At 35.2% G+C, this 13194-nt stretch overlaps 1 protein-coding gene across 3 annotated transcripts in view; it reads left to right on the plus strand.

Moving 5' to 3' along the window:
• Positions 1 to 13194, plus strand: part of LOC125225829 — a 248626-nt gene that overhangs the window by 16882 nt on the left and 218550 nt on the right. The window lies entirely within an intron of this gene.

The raw sequence follows: 13194 nt of genomic DNA on the forward strand, positions 1-13194 counted from the left end.
TGCTAATTATGAATGAACTCATTGATGAATTCGCCATTCAATTTTGTATTAGCGCAAATACAGCTATGTATAAAATTGGGAAGTCAGGATAGTTTTATCTTGACACAAAATTTCATGAAATTGCTTTTTAATGAGCTTTCTGCTAAATATCTATAGCTTTTAGGTAATGTAATATTTTTCCCGATAGTTAACATTATCAGTTTATTATCTATCATTTCTTTCTGATATCTAAATTGCTATTTTTATGATATTTGTGACACCTGTGTAAAGAATCTCAGAAAAGTCTCCACAAATTCGAATTAGTCAACATTCAAACCTCATGACATAATTCACTGCATTACTGTGCATTATTTGCTAGAACGTGACTGCATTTCTTCAAACCGCTGCATGTGCATTCCTTTCTCTTCTAAAAGGTCTTAAATCCCTAGGTTTCTTATGAAAGTCGGCCATTTTGGATTGCATTCGATTTCTGCAGCGCTCGCGTCGCGGTATCGAAATATTGTCACGCAAGATCTCTCGTTAAGGCCAGTACATATTGAGTGGAGATACGCGATTAGATCAGAGAGATCTTATTTTGTATCTGTTTTATAACTACCTACATCTGTATTGTGAGTTCCTAACTGGTTAGATGGTTTATTCTATTTAAGGTACGCTAGTAGTTCTAAACATTCCTGGGCGCCTCTTTGTGATTTTTAAGACGCTGCGGGAGCGAAAATGCTAAAATGAAAAGGAGTCCCCCTTTCAATTTGGGAATTTCAGTTAAAGTTAGTGTTATTAACTAGATTTATCGAAAAAAAAATGTCCATTAAGAACAATAAAATTGTTAAAAGATATTGCGAAAAAATGTTTAAAATCGAGGTTCCGCTCTCGACTGTTTCCTCCTTCAAAGCTTATTTAAACGGAACGAAATTTGAGAATCTGAATAACCATGAAATAATATGTGTCGGACCGTGTAGATTTTTTGGCTAGTTATCGATCTTGAGTATCACACCTATTTTTGAGCCATATTGAAAAAGGCCGTTTTTAGAATTTTTTGAGTGGCTCTAGCGTCTTTTAAAATAATAAAACCGCCTTCAAAAAAAGCGTGTTACAAAACACGGAGAAACTAAAAAGCCAAAAATAATGAACCTTCGAATTCAGATTTCTTATCGGATTGCAATAATCTAAACATCCAAATTATAAACAAATCAATTATTTTTGTAGTCGGTACCAGACCTGTTCGTCGCCTTGCTATTTCCTGTTTGCCCCACCCAACCATACGCAGGCTGGCCCCGACTCCAAAAATAATTGATTTGTTTATAAATTGGATGTTTAGATTATTGCAATCCGATAAGAAATCTGAATTCGAAGGTTTATTATTTTTGGCTTTTTAGTTTCTCCGTGTTTTGTAACACGCTTTTTTTGAAGGCGGTTTTATTTTTTGTTAAAAAGTTAATTTATTTGTTGATTTTTAGTGGTTCCTAGTGATATTAATGTATCAGTCCGAATATATGTACAGTAGTGAAAGAATTGTCCTTTAACTCCTAACCATTGAGGAGTTGACCTTCTATCATCAGCTCAGCCACATAAAATTATTACCATCAGGCGCAAATACTGGTGTACCTTTGAAAAATACACAAAAAACATTACATGTGCCTATAACATTTGAAGAGTTCCCTCGATTTCTCCAAGATCCCATCATCAGACCCCGACATGGTGCCAATGGGACCATCTCGGGGTTATACCCGTTCGATCAAAAAAAAAATTTGAAAATCGGTCCACGATTCTCGGAGATATCGAGTAACATACATACAAAAAAAAAAAAACATTCAGTCGAATTGAGAACCTCCTCCTTTTTTGAAGTCGGTTAAAAATAGCAAAAAAATCAAAACGGTCCGACACAGATAAAAATAATAATAATCTGTGTTGGAAAAATCATTGTCAAAAACCAGGGAGGAAATAGTGGAGAGCGTTTGTATGGAGAATAGACCTGTATCGTATCTTAACCCCCGACGCAAAAACGACGAGGTGTTATAAGTTTGACGTGTCTGTCTGTGTGTGTGTCTGTCTGTGGCATCGTAGATTTAGATCTTTTTTTGTTTAAAAACTGAATTAATCGGGAGTGTTTGATAAAAATCGGTCCACTATATCGGGGGTTTTTCAATTTTTTTTTGTATTGTGTTGTGCTCATAGTGTGTAATGTAATGAGCGTTTTCGACAACCAGCCGGCGCATTACGTTGTTAATGCCCTAATCGCCGCTAACGGTGAGAGTCGACGACCTGCGCTGCGCCTGCGCAGCCAGCTGCGATTTGTTCGCAATTAGCTGGGAATTAGACGGTGTTTGCGCACTTTTGTGTTCTGGGATGATTTGTGAAGCGATTTGCCTGTGTCTATCCTTTCGGAGAAGTTAGTAATTACTCCTCGTGTGCGACACGTCAAATTTCATTTTTGAAAAAGTGACCTTGACAATTTAAATATAGTGGGATTAGACGTTGTTTCAGTTGTTTGCTTACTTTTATATTTTGAGATGTTTTGTAAAGCAATTTAGGCGATGTTAACGGCCTTTAAGAAATTCAGACACACCCTCTCACCCTCTGTGAAAACAAATCATGTGCAAAATCAGATTAGTAAAAAAAATATTTGTGACGTAAATCTATAAATATACTTTGGTAGGTTTTCTTCGTGTTTCGACACATATCTAATATTGCATTTAGGACATTTTTTTCAAATTCGCGAGGTTTTTCGATGCCGATAGTAGAAAAAAAAAGTCCCAAGACTTCCATTCACTTTTCAAGCCTTCCATTCCGTTACCGCCATACAAAATGTATGAAAAAATGGTAACGGAATGGGAAAAATCTCGGGACATTTTTTTTCTCCTATTAGGATTGAAAGAGCTCACGATTCTGAGTGGAAAACACATAAAAATGACTAAATCCACAAAAAAGTAGGCGGACAACTTAGGAAAAAATTACCCATTTAATTACTTCTTAAAATTTTCTCTTCTGCAAAATTTAGTGATTTATGCATTTTATCAAAGTTCATAAAACATTTAAAAGAGGGTTTATATGTAGAGTGTCACTCGCATGCTCAGAGCTGTCACCATAGTTTAGTTGTTGTCTTTCAGTCTTTCACTAAATATAAAAACGTACTACTTCCCACCATTATGGGTCGTTTAAAAGCGCGATTTAAATAGAGGGAACGTCTTTTACTGAATATTTGAGTTAGACAATATTAAAAATAACCGAATCTAGTTTCTTTGAATTCAAAGTCTTATATTTATAAAACCTAACCTCACAGTATTTAAAAAAAGAATCGAAATCAATGCAATAGAGGTATAAAAGAAATGGAGCAAATTTCATAGCATAGCATTGCAAATCGAATGTAGGTAAACACTAACTGCAGTCATTGTAACTCTTACTCACTTTAATATAGGTAAGGTTCATTCTCATACAATCCAGGTGAATTACTATAGAAACTAAGTTTACAAACCATGTAATAAAATGCGGTTGTCAAGATTCTTATTCTGTTAAAAATAGGGTTTTAATTTGTATGTTTTATAGATAAGGTTGACAAACAAGAATGTCACACGTAATAGTTATCAACTTATCAATTTACATAAATGTTGTATTTATTTATTTTGAAAGGATTGGTTGATGTAATAGTGACCTAGTGTTGTTAAACTGATGTACTGTTCAAAGTGTTTGTTTGTCTAGAGGTATTTAAGTCAATAAATATACCTAAATTGTATTGAATCAAAATATAGAATGATTAAAGGATTTAGAATACAGCCTGATTATAATTTTAATATTGTTTGTCGTACTAAATCGGAATTTTAGACACTGATGGGCCCGACTCATATCGATTGTAATTTTTATTTCTCTGTAGCTTAATAAAAAATAGTAGGATAGGCCACTCATGTGTAAAAATATTTTTCCCCTCACTAGCTCGGAAACACGTGTTTTGTCCTTTAATACCAGTGGGTAAAAACGCATTTTATCCACTAGTGGGTAAAGTAATTTGACCTTGAATAAAGTCAAATAAACTGCTATAAAATTGATAAAATTAGGTAAATCTAGTAATAAAGATGATTTACCACCTGTGGAACTACTTGGAAGCAGTGATAAACGCATTTTTTGCGTTGTAGTTTCCTCGCTATAGTGAGGGGAAAAGTTTTGTGTTACACTCGGGTGCAAATGTATTTTACTTCTCGTGTGTTTTTTAACTCGCAAGTTCGGGATTCTATTCTCGAACTACTTTTTTCAATTCCACACTCGGCGTTAAAATACAACTTTGCCCCCTTGTATAACAAATAACTATTACTTGGATTAATGTCGGTAAAGATAATATGTACCTACTTCATCATTTACTTGCCCTTAAATAATTCATTAAGGTAATTGCAGCATGTCTTCCTCTATAAATTATTTACCTAAAATTATTACTTTACAACCTATTTCTTTCATTTCATAACAATCACCAAGCAGTATGACTACCTTTTCGTAAGTAGGGTATCAAAATCGGCCATACAAACACAATCGCCACAAATTGTTAGCATGATGCAGCCAATTTCGAGCAACCTCTATGACTCTCATCTACATAGCCGAATTAAAGTAACTCGGTAGATGTGATTTGTATCTATCATTTCAGGTACCTACAGTTACATTTTTAGACACAGTACATTAATTTCTGCGAATAAAATTGGTTTTGGTATCCTACTACCATAATTTTACAAATAAATCAGTTTTTTGTAGAGAACTTTTATACTTTAACTTTTATCCAGCATCGGACAACTTTTATACTGTCGATCAGTATTATACTCGTACATATTACATTTGACAAAACTATAAAACCATAAATATTTTAATTATTAAGGTTTAAGACTATTTCGTGGTCATGTCGCCCTGGAAATTCAGTTTTATATCCCAAGAGGATAAAGTAACATTTTAGTGCTAAAATGTGCTTTTAGTTAATCAACAATTCAACTGTAAATCGTCTTTAAATATGTAAAAACCTAAAAAAAAATCACAAATATACGTTGACAAAATCTCGAATCGAAATGTGTTCTACTGGTTCTAAGTACTTAGAATCCACAAATAAATATGACAAGTGGGTACCGAGTAGGCAATTTGCCTTTGAAAATGATGAATAAACTGCATGCAACTTTGATCGTGACGCCGCTTCACGGCGGTGTTGTAAGTTGCGTCTGCGCAATTATTACCAACACCTTTGAACTGTTTTGACAAATGTGTATCATCAATTATGGTTTTTGTCAGCGTCGGGTTTCGTTGGGAGTCTTTGTTTATGAGCAAGTACTTACATGATGTAATGATACCTAAATGCATTGATGATTTGATTAAGTTCTATGTCTAATAAGATTACCAAAATCATTTCCGTGGATGTGATTGTGAATTTCATGCTTTAAAAATTCAAGCATCCTCTTCTGACTGAGTTATATTTTTATTCTCTATTAAAATCACATAAAATATAGTTAATTAGTTCATAGTGTTAATTTTTGAGGCACGGTATCAGATTCAGTTTAACTAGATTTTTAAGAGGATTTGAGAAGCTTGTTTTTCCTGGAATTAGTTAATTTACAAATTGATGATCATTCATCTTTTTTATACACATCGTGGATAACTTATCGTCACTTGCTCACTTGTCATCTTCAACTATAAATATTTGGGATACTGTATTTATTCGACAATTATCTAAGGTAACAATATTACATTCTTAGTGTATGTGTAATTTTCCTATTCCTTTAATTATTTCTTGCACTACCATTTTCAAAATGTCTATTCTTTATTTCCTGCTACCCTAAGGTTGTCTGGTAGAGATCGCTTACAGCGATAAGACCGCCTGTTGCTACCTATGTTTAATGTCTGCTATTTGTAATCTGTTATCCTTGTGGTGCAATAAAGAATATTTACTTACTTACATCTACTAACTTAAAAAAAAGTATATTAAAAAAATGAAGCCACAAATCCACGAAACTATTTCCACAAATTGATGAACCTCTTCCTTTAACTATTTTAATAATGGCTACAGACTTTTTTCGATTTCAAACCATAAAAGATGATGATTCGCGCTGGAACTGAACGCCTTTAGGGGCACGGACGTGTTGTAAAAATCTTAAAATCGGAGTGATCCATCCTATTTTATCGTGAGTCACCTTTAACCTCATTCAATAACGACCTTATGCAAACAAAGAAACTGCACTACAAACATAACAGTTTTTACTATTAAGCTCATAATTATTTGCGGAAGCCTGTCACCAAACAAGCCACTTATAATTTATTCAAATAGTTTCCCTAAAGCCTGAGAACATGTAGTTATTGTTATTGTTCTAAACAATTAGTTTGGCCGTTACGTCAGTTTATTGTTAGAAAGCGGGAAAATTATGAGAATTCGACATTGTTTAGAGGAGACTAGAGAACGTGACAGTGTTAATGGATTTAGATCGGGACAAAGATGGGGCGAAGTGGCCGCTAGTTATTATACTGGCGTGTTTGTTTTAATTGTGTTGTGTAAGGTTTTAAGTGTGGTGTTCAGACAGGTACTTTACTTACACAGGTACAGTCAACCAATCTGAATCCTAGGCCACTGTAGAACCTTTTCACAGTAAACGTCGAAGTGACTTCTTTGACAAATACAGCACGGTGTCAATCAATGAGACAGGGGTTCTTGAGTGGCCTAAGATTCAAATTGGTTCACTGTACGCATAACCGTACAATATGTAATGTGTACCTATTATAGCTTTATTTATTTCTTTGGATGATTCATTATTTAGTAAGTGGAGATAGAGATATTCGCGTTACATCATGTCAATTCATGTCTTTTCTCTTGAAGCGCTTCGCATTTCCTCGTTTTTATACTAAAATGTCACTCCCGGGTCAAACGCTATGAAATAACATCCGTCCATCGGTGACTGCAACCTGGTTAAAATGTCGGAAAAAGGATGAAATAATGTAATCACTATACCTAATAAATCAAAGTCTGTCGGTGTGTCTGTTAATTTGTATGTTCCCGATAAACTCAAAAACTACTGGACAGATTTTTTTTTTGAGAAAGGTTACTTAGGTTTACTTATAAAATTTGTTTAGATTTATACACGTTAAACTTCCGTGAGACATATTCAAATAATTAATTGAAATAACGATAGCGATATAATAACGTGAGTACAACCGTATTTCAATTAATTATTTGTTTAGATTTTTTGTAAATTGGTTGAAATATAAAGTTATTTGTCGATAGAGTCAGACAAAATGATTTATAAATTAAATCGCTTTACTAGTAAATAGTAATAGTAGTAATAGGAAGGGCGAAGTGTCCATTTTGAAATGGTACTGGTACGTTTGTTTTAATTACGTTACGTAATATGTAAGATTTGTAGATAAGTACGTGATCGTACGATCTCTATGTAAATGACTTTCTTTAGCTTTAGAAGTGATAGATGCATGATTGATAGTTTGAAGCAGTCTATGTAGCTGATGCGTGAGCAATTGTAATACAGTCAAGTTTCAAATAAAGATTATAAATATGTGGACGAATTGACCATATAGAACATGAAATGAAATATTTATTTTTCAAGTATGCATATTACAATGCGCATATGAACGTCAAATAAAGCAATGCCGGATCTAACCCTACGCCTCAGCCTCGAGAAGATTTCAGTCTCCCTCAGTTGGAGGGGGGTATCCACTATAGGACCGGCAAGAAACTCGGCGGGCCACTTCTTTACAAAACATTACATCTTATAATTAACATGCATTAAATAACAAGATACAATTAACATGCAATAGTTATTTGTTATACAAGGGGGCAAAGTTCTATTTTAACGCCGAGTGTGGAATTGAAAAACGAGCAAGTGAAAGGATTCTATAGTTGAACCACGAGCGAAGCGAGTGGTTCGAGAATAGAATCCTGAACTTGCGAGTTTTTTAACACACGAGAAGTAAAATACATTTGCACCCGAGTGTAACACAAAACTTTTCCCCTCACTGTAGCGAGGAAACTACAACGCAAAACATGCGTTTATCACTGCTTCCAGTAGTTCCACAGGTGGTAAATCATCTTTATTACTAGATTCACCTACATTTATCAATTTTAAAGCAGTTAATTTGACTTTATTCAAGGTCAAATCACTTTACCCACTAGTGGATAAAATGCGTTTTTACCCGCTGGTATTAAAGGACAAAATACGTGTTTCCGAGCTAGTGAGGGGAAAAAGTATTTATACACTTGTCTGTACTCTCGTGTAAAACAAACCAATAATAGGCCCCTCAATCTTCTATTTTTCGCCTAATTTAAATATTCATTCTAGCTGTAATTAATGAAAACCCCTGTAAATTATTATTTTTATTTTAGGACACAGTTTCTTGATTCTGATGTCATACATAACAGACTCTTAAGTAGTCTATCATTGGGGTCGAATTTATTTATCTTATTAAGGTAATATAATTTATTGTCACTGAAACCGCATAATGCTATGTACTTTTAGCTCGCATTATTGTGTAACTCTCTTATAACCTATAACCTACAGACCACACTTAGCCTCTTACTCATAAAACATGGAATGCGACTTAAACAAATTTCCATTCGCTCAGAAATCCGCGAACCATCAGAGATTATACAAATTGGCGTTGAATTTGAGCCGGTGGTTGAATGCGAATTCCGTCGTGGGACCGTCGCGTGCGCACCTTGCGTAAGGCTCGGCCGTCCCGCCCAAGGTATGTCCTCGGGCGTATTTAACACACATCATTGCGATATAATAACAGCGCAGTGAGGTGCGAATGCGATCGTCATCCACCAATAAGCCACTATACATAGCTAGTTGAAAAATCTCAAATTTAGACCCCTTAAGCTTTTTTCAAGGTGTAGTGAGGTCACAATGATAGCAGCGTCATACACTCGCACATAGATAGATAACCTTTAAAGATCATTAAATTAACATTAAGATATGCTATCAAGAGTATCAAGTACAATCATAAACCTTTGATATAAGAGTATATCCTATCTGAAATGGATACCATGATAAAACCCACATTAGTCGATAATTAGATATTACCCTAGTATATAAACCCGATGTGTCTTCAAATAAATATTCAGTTTATCCCTGAGGATTGACTTGTCATTTACTCCAAGCATACACCTACATTTAAAAGGGCTGATTCTGTCGCCGTAGGTGAAAATTGAGAAATGCACATTTCCTTTTTCATGTAAGATTATAATTATTTTCATTAGGCCTGTAGGCTTTTCAAACCACTTATCGATAGCTTTTCCTGCATCAGTAAGAAGGATGTAAATTGAAGCTGAAGTTGAAGTTAAAATACTGCATGTAATATTGTGATAACTCTCCTTCGGTTTGGAGAATTTAGCACTCAATTAGCAATTAACTATAGTTATGTCCTATACACGTCCCAGAAGTAGAAAAAAAAAACTAAACTAAAAAGTTAAGATACAATATCATTTTAAACAGTTAAAAACCTCTTGTGCCTTGTGCCACTCGCACCACAAAACTCTCCCACGGCTGACCAGCCACAATCGCTCCCGAGTTTCGACACCAGACACCGGCAGCGTTCCGTTCCAATACCAGACACGAGTCTAACCTGTAGGTCACCCAGTTTAAGTAAAATAGTATACTCATCATCTCTAGTTCGTCATTCGATCTATTGTTTACTGAGTCCTAAACCTCCAACACGTGGGTCATTATCTCGTTCTAGAACAGTATCTATCTAGGTTTTGACACAGAACCGGCAAAAACTTGACTTTAGCTCAATTAAGAGCATTCTATGAAATAGTCTATCGCTGTCCCGTACAAACGCCAAGTTTCTGCAAATTGGCTGGTGTAAGAGGATTTTTTTCTAGGCAATATTCAAGCAGAATTATGCACAGAAAATGATCGCTTGCTTAAAACGCTGAAAAAAATAATCGCAACACACGAAATATAATGCGTTTGTACGGGATAGCCCATGGAAAGCTCCATTAATTATTCACCTAGGAGTCCTAGGACAACGTATTTAGTCAGTCAATCGATATACTTATGATGTCTTTAATATTCTTTGTTTGAAGGAGTCAGCCCGATAAAGTCAGAAACTATTATTTAGCACAGTTTCCTGATCTAAATTTTGGCGTTTTGAAGGATGCATCTCCGTAATTTAACTGGTAGATATAATATGTAAGTACGTAAGTAAAATCAGCATCCCATGTCCCAGGTCCTGGATTGTTAATCGCTTCTTCTTTAGGTGTCTATTTAACTAGTGAAGACTTAGTCAGTCATGTCCGCCTGTTTTTATTTGTCCTTGCAAGCCAGAAATGTTCACTCATCAGACTTATATTGACCGGGATACAGACCGTGATTACCTTTTTGATTTTTTGTCGAGCTCCCGATATTAATAATCAAAAAATAAAAATCAAAAAGGTAATCATGGTCTATCCCGGACAATATAAGTCCAATGAAAATAACCGAGAGTTCACTCATCCTTTTAATCCCATCTTATCTAGTTGTTAAATACCTTAAAGTAAAATTCAACTTATAAGTTTCCAAAACTCGACTCACATATGCTAACGCAATCTTTAAAACAAGTACCTATAACGCTCAAGGATGCTCGCAAGAATTAATTGAAATTGATAACAATGCGATTCTGGCTTTTGACCTCAACACGCAATTTTAAGCGATTTGTACTTGGGATTTCGTATTATTTGAAAATTAATACACGGATAAGTATGACAATGTAATGTGAATGTGATAATATTTAATAAGAAGTAGCGCTAAAGAAAAAAGGTGACACATAATAGTCCATTACGATACAAGTGGGAAAAAAAGGAAGGTCGAAGGTCGAAGCGAGTGGTGATAAATTAAAACACGACCGAAGGGAGTGTTTTAAATCAACACGAGTTACCAATTTCGCACGTGTATCGTACGACGTTTTCAGTACAAATGGCCCTCCGATGTTTCGACCTGACATATTATAATGAATCACTTCTCGCACTAGTGCGTAAAAAAACACCATCTGTACTAGTTTTTTTTTTTTTAGTATTGTAAAAGCAATAACCCTACGGCTTTTAAGAAATAATTTATTTAACTATTGGCTTATATATTTGTGATCGTCTAGATTAAAATGTAGAACCCTCTACGTTGTGATAAAATATCTTTAGAATTATGAATAAATTTCGTTACCGTGCTAAATAAAATTGTACGTATAAAATGAAACAATGAAAACACAATAAAATTCCCGCAGACATAAATTATGAATAATAATAAAAAAAACTAACTACATAAATGAACATGCAACTCACCCGAAAACAGCATGGGGCTTAAAAAAACTAAGAATAAAATAAATGAATTGACTTAATTACCTGATTTTACAATTACATTATATAATTATATTACAATTAAACAACTAAGTACTTTTCTAACTTAAATAAATATCCATAGACTCCGTCGTACAGCAGACAAACAACAACCTAAAATAAAACCCGACCACAAAGGGACCTTGTGATATAAGACCATAGGTCTATAAAGGGGAACCTAAGTTATTACTTTGTTTTGGAACGAAAAGGGGCTCCCTGCACGCCTACACCCCTTACCTCGCATGACGTTGAGAATGGAACAAGCCCGTCTACGCGTCCGACAATCCTTCGTGGCGCAATTCCTATCTAATCATAAAAACATTCAAACCTTCGCACCTAGATATTCATTCTTCAACATTCTTCACTTTCCTGACATTCTCAAAAATATATTTACGCACAATGCATTTATAAACTACGCCATGCTATCTACGCGCTGCGATATTTACGCTTTTCCCTAACTCGACATGCAGCCGCGTATTTGTGACAAAGTTAGTGAGTGTGTGAATTTGTCCAAAGGTGCTCTGAATATCATTTATACTCTACAACATCCACTGTACTGCAGCCCCTTAAATTGGAAAGAGAGCACTCTACCTTCACACACGACATCAGACGTCAGGGGTCGGCACATATCGAGTGGTTGAATCCCAGGACTACAGAGCGAAATGTTGCAGAAATACAAACAACTCAGGCCTTGGGTGTGTACCTAACGTGTGGTGTAAAGGCTTCGGACTTCTGAAGCACTGACACGTCAGATACTTCAGGCCAAAGCCAGATTCGGCGCCCGGTGCGGCAGGAGCTACTCTCGGCCACCGACCTTCTTCCGAGTGTACCTAAGTGTGTGTATGCAAATGGACTAAACGTGTGGTGTGTCAGCTGTGTGTGTAAGTGTAGTGTGGTGTGTATCGAGTGTGTGTGTCCATGTATTATGTTTGTGAGACAAAATACATGGGTGTGTGTATGTGTAGTTTTTTATTGTGGTTCACTATCTCGTCACAAATAATAGAATCAAAGAAGCAATTAAATGCGTGACACTACAATTTCGTCATTCTGCCGGAAAGAGCCAATATATGATTGAGTGTATGATGTATGGTATTCGGCTCCTCCTTCAAAACAACTTCACTGCAATGTCAACATTCAATTCATGCAAACTGATCAAAGTAAAAGTGATTTTAAGAGTGTTTTATCCACTTTCATAGCTAATTTAATAATTACGAGCTAAATCATGAGATACGAAAGTAGCCAGAAGGGCTCCCTATAGTCTTCTTCTCGTTCACTCGTACTCTCGCTCGCTGGCTCGACTCGGGAACATTGCAGAAGAGATCTATTTTGTCCTACGTACGAATCGTCCACTGACGATTTCCCTAACCCTTCGCGAATCACGCTGGACTAAGCTAAAAAAAATATAAAACACCCGACGTGATGACCTAAGGGGATAAAATGATTAACTTTATATTACTTAAAACTAAATTATAAATAAGTTTAAACACTTCCTGATTTCACTGATTCTACTTGAACATAATTACACATTATTAGAAAACAAACACTTTAAACACTTAACATCTCTACACAGTCTATTGTCATTTTAAATTACTATTGCTATAATTCACTTTTAAGGCTAATCTACCTATATAGATTTAACCTAAGAGATAAATGCACAATTAAATGATTTCTGGCTAAATGTCACGACGCGTATCCAGCCAGTCGTTTCGGGCTCCAAATCTTGACTAACACTAACTCCTGAAGGTCTATATTTTAAAAACCATAACATTCACACGAATAGATCTTCAAAATAAAAAGACTTTTTGTACATACGTTTTGCATTAACATACGTCATTTCATAATTTCGATCATTATAATTTCTAACTAGA

The sequence above is a fragment of the Leguminivora glycinivorella genome, chromosome 4 (genome assembly GCF_023078275.1).
Source record: "Leguminivora glycinivorella isolate SPB_JAAS2020 chromosome 4, LegGlyc_1.1, whole genome shotgun sequence".
Taxonomy (NCBI): domain Eukaryota; kingdom Metazoa; phylum Arthropoda; class Insecta; order Lepidoptera; family Tortricidae; genus Leguminivora; species Leguminivora glycinivorella.